We start from the raw sequence: 9,010 nt of genomic DNA, 5'->3' as shown, positions 1-9,010 counted from the left end.
TGATATACAGAGCCACCAAATACATGAATGCCAAAAACGCCATGTAAGCCTAAAAGGGCAAGACAAAGAAAAGGGAAAGATAGGACAACCCTCGTTCGGACGGACAAGCCCTTGCGGAAGATAATGAACCATCCAAAAGCAACCGGATGACTAGTCTTATGGTTTTGGTGTCTTATGTGAGTTCGGAGTGTGCCCTTTTACGGTCTTATGGTTTTGGTGTCTTATGTGAGTTTGGTGTCTTATGTGACTAGTCTTACGGTCTTCGGAGTGTGCCTCAGTTTCTTCTCATTGTGTCTTATGTCTTAATCCTATTAAAGGCACACTCAACCTTGTTATACTAAACTCACACACATGCTAGCATTCATCTAACAATCAACATGGCATCAAACATCCCTAACCATACATCTATCATGATTGTCATCACATCACAAGTCATAGCATACATCTAATCATGCATATCATGGCATCGAAACATAAACCCTAGCATTCATCAAGCATGGCAAACATATTATCTTAAGCAAGGCAGCCACAAAACAAGGTAGAAAGATAGGCATGACAAAAAAAATATAGATCATCACATGTATTCTAAACTTTTAGACATGAAATCTAGCATCAAACAAATATGTTATATCGTCAAAATTAATGTTCACACTAATGCATGACTTACCTCACTTACCTTACTGCATCTAAGCACCTATGGCATCAATGCAAATGCATGTTTATGGTATTAAAGCAAGAAAATAAAAGAAACCCTAATCTAGCATATTGAAGACAAGCAAACATATAAGCAGAGAAGTAGAGACTTAAAAGCATAAAAAAAGGAATAAAACAAAGACATATTATGTATAATAAACAAAGAGACGGAAACAAAAAAATTAAAATTAGGGTTTCTGGGCAACGGCCAACGTACGCATACAGGAGCTTGCGTATGCATGCATGTGCAGAGTTGTTCAAAAACCCTAACCTAGAAACACAGAAAGCAAACAAAGTAGAAAAAACTTAAAACAACAATTCTAACAACCTAACATGCTTAAAACATAAGGAAAACGTAAACCTAATCTAAACAAACATGTTATAACATAAACACAGCAAATAAACAGGATCAAAAACAGAAATGTAAGAAAAGGTTTAAAAAGAATACCTTAAAGCAAAAAGCTCCTAGGCTTGATTTTTGACCATTCTCCTCAGTTAAATCTATTCACAAATCAATAAAAATGCTATTAGTAATCTTAAAATTCAAAGATCAAGACCAGAAAAGGCCCCAATTGACTTAAGTATATTTTTTGAAAAACTCCCTCTTTGATTCACATTTTCTAGTGAATCTTAGGTTTTCCTTTAGGATTTTCTCTGTCCCTTGAAAAGGTACCATGTATGGCTATTTATATTGCAAAAATGGGGGTTTGAAACGGCTCCTAGATGATGTAGGATTCGTTCCAAACCTCAACATTAATGCAGAAAACTTGCCTTTCATAGGTTTCTGAAACTCTACCTGTACGTGCAGGCTTATGCTTTCGTACGCAGACTTAAAGGCTGCGTATGCAGGTTCATGCTTGCTTACACAGGCCAAGGGTTTTCTTTGGCCTTTATTTTCCCAAATTTTTTTCCTCATTAAAAAGTTATATTTTCTATTTTAACACCTCTCAAGTTAATTTGTAATTTGATTGGGTTCTAAACCAACCTTGGGTCTTAAAATTTTGGTATCATTGGGGAAGGGGGGCCTGAGTCGTAAGGTGTACAAAATGTGGTGCCTACAATTACCAAGAGTTCATAAACTACAAACTATGTTTTAAGTTTCTCTTTCAGTTTTCTAAGTAAACTACAAAGTGTCTGTCTAACATCTGATCTACTGTTCCATGTATTTTCCCTAATTCAATAAAGGCTTCATTCTTGAGAAATTATCACATGACTACATGAAGAGAAAGGAAGAAAACTAAGTCCTACCTACAGGTGGACGGTCCAACATAAAGCCATCCCCAAGAGGTAAGGACAAAATCCAAAGTTGCCTACTGGTGGACAATCAAACAATGTCGCCTGCAAGTGGATGGTCCAAAGTAAAATTATCCCCAAAAGGAAAGGACAATGACTAAACTCGCCTATGGATAGACAGATTACCAAAGTCACCTACGGATGGACGGTCCAAAGTAAAGTCATCCCCAAGAGGGAAGGACAACGACCAAAGTTACCTATGGGGTGAATGGACAACCAAAGTTGCCTACAGGTGACAATCCAAAGTAAAGTCATCCCTAAGAGGGAAGGATAGTGACCAAAGTTGCCAATGGATGGATAGAAAACCAAAGTTGCCTGTGGGTGTGTAGACACCACATTTTGTACCCGTTAATAAATTTTGGTCCCTAGCCCCAATGATGAACTTGACATATGTCAACCAAGGGTAATTAAAGAGTTCACAATAGTTTGGAAGTAATCACAACTCAAAAGTGCTCAAATCACTTTGAAATCGATATTGAAAATTGACTTTTGCTCACTTTTTTACCGTAACTTTTTATCCACAAATAATTTTTAAGTGAAGTTTGTTTCATTGGAAAGTAGACATCTTGCGCTTCAATTTGAACACATATTTTTCCTAATTTGGGCTAATATTGAGTAAGTTATGACCATCTGAAGTTGGGCCAACTAGGCAGTCCGATTTTTTGGGTTCTAAAACTTTATTTTAAGGGCCCAAAACATCATGCTTTGATGTGGGCCGGCCCATAGACCCTTGAAAACGTCCATAGATTATTAAAAAGCTCCTAAAACCCTAATTTTAACTTATAAATACTCATCTTATGCCTCCCATCAAAACCCTAGTTAGAGAAAGTGATTTTTTGGCCTCCATCTTCTCTAAAACCTTTTTTTCTCTTTTCAAAATGGGAGGGCAGCCCCTTAGGACTTTTTTTTATCATCAAAATAACTCTCTTTAGTTGATTCTAAGGTAGAATTTTTTTTTTCAAAATTATTTTCTAAAAACCTTTTCAAAACTTTTTGTTCTTTAGTTGTGATTACTATCAAATATTGTGTTCTTTGATTATTTTTGTCTTCTCCATCTAACCTTTGTGATTGTAGGCACTAAAGGGCAGGTTAAATAACATTAAATCTATTATTCTAAAGCAAAGTGAGTCTCTTTTCCATGATTTACCACCTTGCTTAATATGATTCAAATAATTTTCTTGATATAGTTTTTTCATTTGTTATATTTGATGTGTTTGATGTTTTAATTATGTTTGATATGTTCTAATATGATTTTATGTTGTTTATAATCTATTCTTGTTGTCCTTGGTTTGTTATTTTGGTTTCATGTTAAGCATAACATGTATGTTTATTTTATGTAGTTTAGTTTACTTATTTGTTTTGTTTCATGTTTATTTGTTTGGTGCTTTGTGTTTTTGTTTTATGTTAGTTTAGTTTTTATGGTTTCTAACATCCTTGTTTGATCTCACATATTATATCTTTATTTGAAAATATAATTTTTTGAATCTATGTTAAAAGATGTGTGTGCAACATCGAGTATGTGTGCGCATGGTTCAACCATGCATACGATAGTTGAGTATGCACACGCACCTCGAATCCATATTAGGATAAAATCTTGTTTTTATTTTTTTAATCATTTTTCACATAATCTTTGATTCTGTTTGACTCTGTTTTTTGTTAATTATTTAAGTTTAATTATTTTCCATGTTTGTTTTAGTATTTTTTTTCCATGTTTAGTCTATTTAATATTATTTCCTTGAGTGTTTTATTTAATTGTCAACATGTCAGGTTTAATTTATTTTGTTTGATTATGTTTAATTTATTTCCTTTTATATTGTGATATGTTTTTAACATGGTTTATGTGTTTTTTTATTTAAAGTACATAATGTATGTTTAGGTTAAGGATTAGGGCTCTCTTAATAAATTCTTTAATTAAATATGGCCTAGCAACACATAATGGAGGTTGGCCCACAAGTCGGGCAGTCTTGGGTGCCTAATACATTCCTAAGCCGTACCCAAACTCCAGACCCATAATCTAGTACGTGGATTCATGTGTGTAAGTGATTGGCCCAAATGGCCTAATATGGTTCCTAGACCTAATCTAGGTGATGACTCCATTAGTCCACAGGGTGGACGGTCCATGTAAAGTCATTCCCAAGAGGGAAGGACAATGACCAAAATTACCTAAGGGTGGATCGATGACTAAAGTCGCCCATGGGTAGACGGTCCAAAGGAAAGTCATCCCCAAGAGGGAAGGATAATGACCAAACTTGCCTACGGATGGACGGAAAATCGAAGTCGCCTATGGGTGAATGGTCCAAATTAAAGTCATCTCCAAAAGGAAAGGACAACAACCAAAGTCACATACGGGTAAATGAACGACTAAAGTCGCCCACGGGTGGACAGTCCAAAGTAAAATCATCCCCAAAAGGGAAGGACAATAACCAAACTCGCCTGCGGATGGATGTTCCAATGTAAAGTCATCCTCAAGAGGGAAGGACAACAACCAAATTCACCTACAGGTGGACGGTCCAACATAAAGTCATCCCTAAAAGGGAAGGACAATGAACAAAGTTGCCCACGGGATGATCAAATGCAAGTTATCCCCAAGCGGGAATGACAAATACTTGAGTCTTCCTACCTACAGTGGGAATGACGAACGAAGCAAGCCACTCACAAGTGCCTTGGTAAAAAATCTAAGTCTTACTACTTACTGGGGGGACGAATGGATGAACCAAGCCACCAACGAATGCCTCGGTAAAAAATCTAAGTTAAAATGAGATTTTTTTGTTAAAATTTGTACTTTTTTTTTTTTTAATCTAACAAGTTGTTAGACTTGTTTTTTAACATAAAATTATTAGTTTACTTAATTTAGCCTACTAAAATAACATATTCACAAGGTTTTTTTTTCCCCTCTCTCTCCTATAATTGGACTACACAGTATACGCTTACCCTTCACTTTAATATTTACAAATTTATTTTATATACTATGAATAAAATATTAATTGACAACATAAATTTTTATTTTTATCATTATTGTTATAAGTGCAAGAAACTAGAATGCCAAAAAAATTTATAAAATAAAAATAACAATAAGAGATAGTAAATGTTAATGACAAATGATAATGAAGAAAGAAATTTGCAAAATTATAAACATGATGATAGAATTGACTTAGATGAGGTTGATTAGGCAATATGATGAAAATAAATTATTATTTTCCGGTCATTTGTAATATATTATCACTAAGGGTGGTAGACTTACTCTTTTGAAGAGTACCCTTTCGAGCCTTCTTACATACTACCTATCCTTATTTACCATCCCTATAGTTGTGGCTGATAGATTGGAGCGTATTTAGAGGAATTTTTTATGGGGGTCTTTCGGAGGGGTGTATCAAACATTCTTTGGTGGCTTGGGAGAAGGTGTGTTCACCTTTAGAGATGGGTGGTTTGGGGGGTTAGGAAGTTAGTTCACTTTAATCAAGCCCTATTAGTTAAATGGTTATAGAGGTTTGGCCAAGAAGGAACTCATCTCTGGCAGAGGGTTATTGCCACCAAATATGGGGAGGGTCAAGGGGGTGGAATACTAAAGTTTGCAGAAGTGCCCACGGGTGTGGTCTTTGGCGTGGTATTAATGATGGTTGGGAAAGGTTCTCCAAACACTTGGCTTTCGTGGTAGGTTATGGATCTCGCATTCTTTTTTGGCATAATAGGTGGGTTGGGGATACCTCTCTTAAAATGTTGTATCCTCAGTTATATGCATGATCAAATGAAAAGGAAGCTTGCATTTTTGATTTATTGTGTCATCAGGAGGGTCAGAATAATAGATTTTGGAACTTAAGATTTTATAGGAATTTTCATGAGAGGGAATTAGAAGTTGCCTTCTCTTTCCTGGATTTCATTCAGTCTCAGATTCTGAGAGGCATTGGGTGTGTGATAGTCCCCATTGGTGTCTTAAAGGGAATGGTAAGTTTGATATTTAGTCCTTTTATAATAAGATCAAAGGTACCTCTCCCTCTAGCTTCCCTTGGAAGGGGATTTGGAAAGTCAAGGTTCCTAAAAGGGTGGCTTTCTTCATGTAGACTGCAGCTCATTGTTGGATACTTACCTTGAATAATTTGATGCTCCGGGGTGTCCCTTTGGCAAATAGGTGCTGTATGTGCTGCTATAATGAGGAATCTATAGACCATCTTCTCCTACATTGTCCTATAGCTCATTCTTTATGGGTGCAAATGTTACAAGTTTTTGGGATCCAATGGGTCATGCTAGGTTCAGTGGAGAGTTTGGTACTTTGTTGGAGTAATTGGTTGGGGAAATTTTCTTTGGACATATGGAATATGGTTCCTGGTTATTTGATGTGGGTTGTTTGGATGGAAAGAAATCAGCGCTCTTTTGAGGCTAAAGAGAAATCGCTTGTGTAGTTACAAGTTCTCTGCCAGATTACTCTTTTTGAATGGGCTAGGTTCTGGGGTTCTTCAAACTATGCTTCTACTCTAGAGCTTCTTACTTCCCTTAGTATTGCCCCTTAAGTTGCTTTCATATTTTTGTCATTTTTGGCTGCTGTTTCTTGTGTTCACTATCATGAACAACTTGTTTTTGCTATTTTCAATTTTTCTTCATGATTAATATGATTCTTATTACTTATATATTAAAAAAAAAACACATGCTAGTTTAATTTATTAAGTTAGCTTATTAAATATTATTATATAAGTGATGAATAAATTAGTCATTAGTTGAATATATTCAAAATTTATAATGAATATACCATTTATAGGACAAAGTTTAGTTACAAAATTGGTTTGTAGCTTAAGGCTACAAACTCACTCAATAAAATAAATATTAAAACATATTTTGAAAATCTAACCGTTGAATTGCACATTCTTTACACCCTTAATACACATGTTAAATTTTGTGTTAATCGAATATCATTTACTATATAATCTATAAACTTATATTTTGTGCATAATTTTAAATTACAAAAACTTGCAATTTAAAAAAAAATTTATTGATGACATAGCTATTGATCTTTAATTTTCTTGAAATTTTACAAGCATAGAGGATATAAGAAAATGATGTAATTCAATGGTGGATTTGCCAAAATTCAAATCCAATAAAAAGATATTAAGTAAGTTTGTAGCCTAAAGCTACAACTAATTTTGTAGCTAAACTTTGTCCCCATTTATATATGTATATTTATAATTTTTTTTTTTATAGATTTTATTAAGTGCTTGTGTATCTTACGATACACGATACAATATGATACACAATACGGAAAAATTAAAAATCGATTCACAATACGATTCACGTTTTGACAGCTATGGTTGTGTGGTTTAGGCTAGGGTCCATTTCTTCCCATTTTTGGGTGTCAACATATATACACTAATATAACTTGTTAAGCATAACCACGTATTTTTAAACCAATATCTTTTTAAAACCTTTAAATTTAGTGTTTTAATTAAATATGTTGTGCCTCTTGGATCATACCCTCTCATGCATTCATTTGAATGTAATTGCAATCTTATGTGTGCAGTTTTTGTGAAAAAGAAAATTGTTAACATAAAAAAATATTATGAAACCTAGTGATCCTAACCAAAAGGCATTATTTAAAGTAGAAGCCAACCAATGTAAAAGTCCTCAAATTTTTAAAAATAAATGTTCTCAGACAATACTTATTTAATTAAGAGATATTTAAAAAAATGAATTTACAAATTAAATTATTTATTTCAAATGTTTCTAATTTTTCAGTTGTATATAAGGTATAAAGGTTTTAGTCCTAATTATTAAATTGAACTTAATTTCAAAACAAAAACATATCTAAAGTGGTAGAAGACCAATGACTAAGAATATTCCTAGAAAATTAAAGGTGGTAATGTTAGATTTAGCTATCCTTATACTTATTGAAGTGCAAGCTAGTGATCCAATATCTACCACTTTCCATCCCTCTTCACTTCTAATCATACTTTCTGAACCTTTCAAACTTGATAACATGGGTGAAAGCTTTTCTACTTGCCTTCAAAAAAGGATTGAAGCATGTAAGAAAGGACATGAACCAAACAAGACAAAGAGGAAAATGCCCAAACAAATTTTTGGAGAATGTATTCATGACTTTTTTAAATTTTGCAAGAAGGTAAGGCCTCTGTTAGTATATAGATTAGCATAGATTAGCCCATTGGGCTTAGCGCAGTATATTACTTGTACTACACACATACCTAGCCTATATAAAGCTCTCTTTTGTACATTATTTGACACACAATATACAGACTATTCAGTCATTCTCTCTCTAATTTTATATTGTTAACATGGTATCAGAGCCATTGCTCTGACCTAGCGGTATTCTCCAGCGTTCTTCCGCTGCCCTCGCCTTCACTGGTAGCCACCGTCAGAAGTGAGTCACCGCCGTCACACCCAACCACTACCTCTCGGATCTAGTCTATTCATCAATCAAATCGTCGAACCACATATATGACGTGATAGATCAGACTTCCCCAATCAAAACCCAGCCAAAAACTGTCCCAAAGGAGCTCTCACGTGCCTTCACGCGTCGCACTAAGTTTTTGGCTGTCGAAGACGCGCTACACGCGCTCCCGCACGCCGCCACAATTCTCACGCACCTAACAAACTTCCTTCACGCGCCTTCAGTCGCGCCACGCACTACATGCACTTAACTCCTTTAAGTACCACACCAGGCCTAGCACGTCATTGCCACGTCAGCATCACAAGTCATCCAGTGACGTTAGCAGACAAGACCGTTGACCAGCAGTGTTGACCGTTGACTTTTTCGTTGACTTTTTAACCAAAGTCAAAAATTTTGAATAGGGCCTATCTTGCTCATTTTTTTACGGTTTTGTTTCTTCATTTGAGGTCTCTAAATACCACTTTTTAGTCATTTTCTTCATTATGGCTCAACAAAATGATCGAGATATCATACGTCCTATCACTATTATGTTGGATGGTCCTACTAGCTATCATGCATGGTCTCAGAATATGACTGTCTTTCTCAAGGGTCGAAAACTGTGGAGATATGTGACTGGTTCAATTCCTAAGCCAG

The sequence above is a fragment of the Quercus suber genome, unplaced genomic scaffold (genome assembly GCF_002906115.3).
Source record: "Quercus suber isolate HL8 unplaced genomic scaffold, Cork oak 2.0 scaffold_330, whole genome shotgun sequence".
Lineage (NCBI taxonomy): Eukaryota > Viridiplantae > Streptophyta > Magnoliopsida > Fagales > Fagaceae > Quercus > Quercus suber.
Note: the sequence above shows the minus strand (reverse complement) of the source record.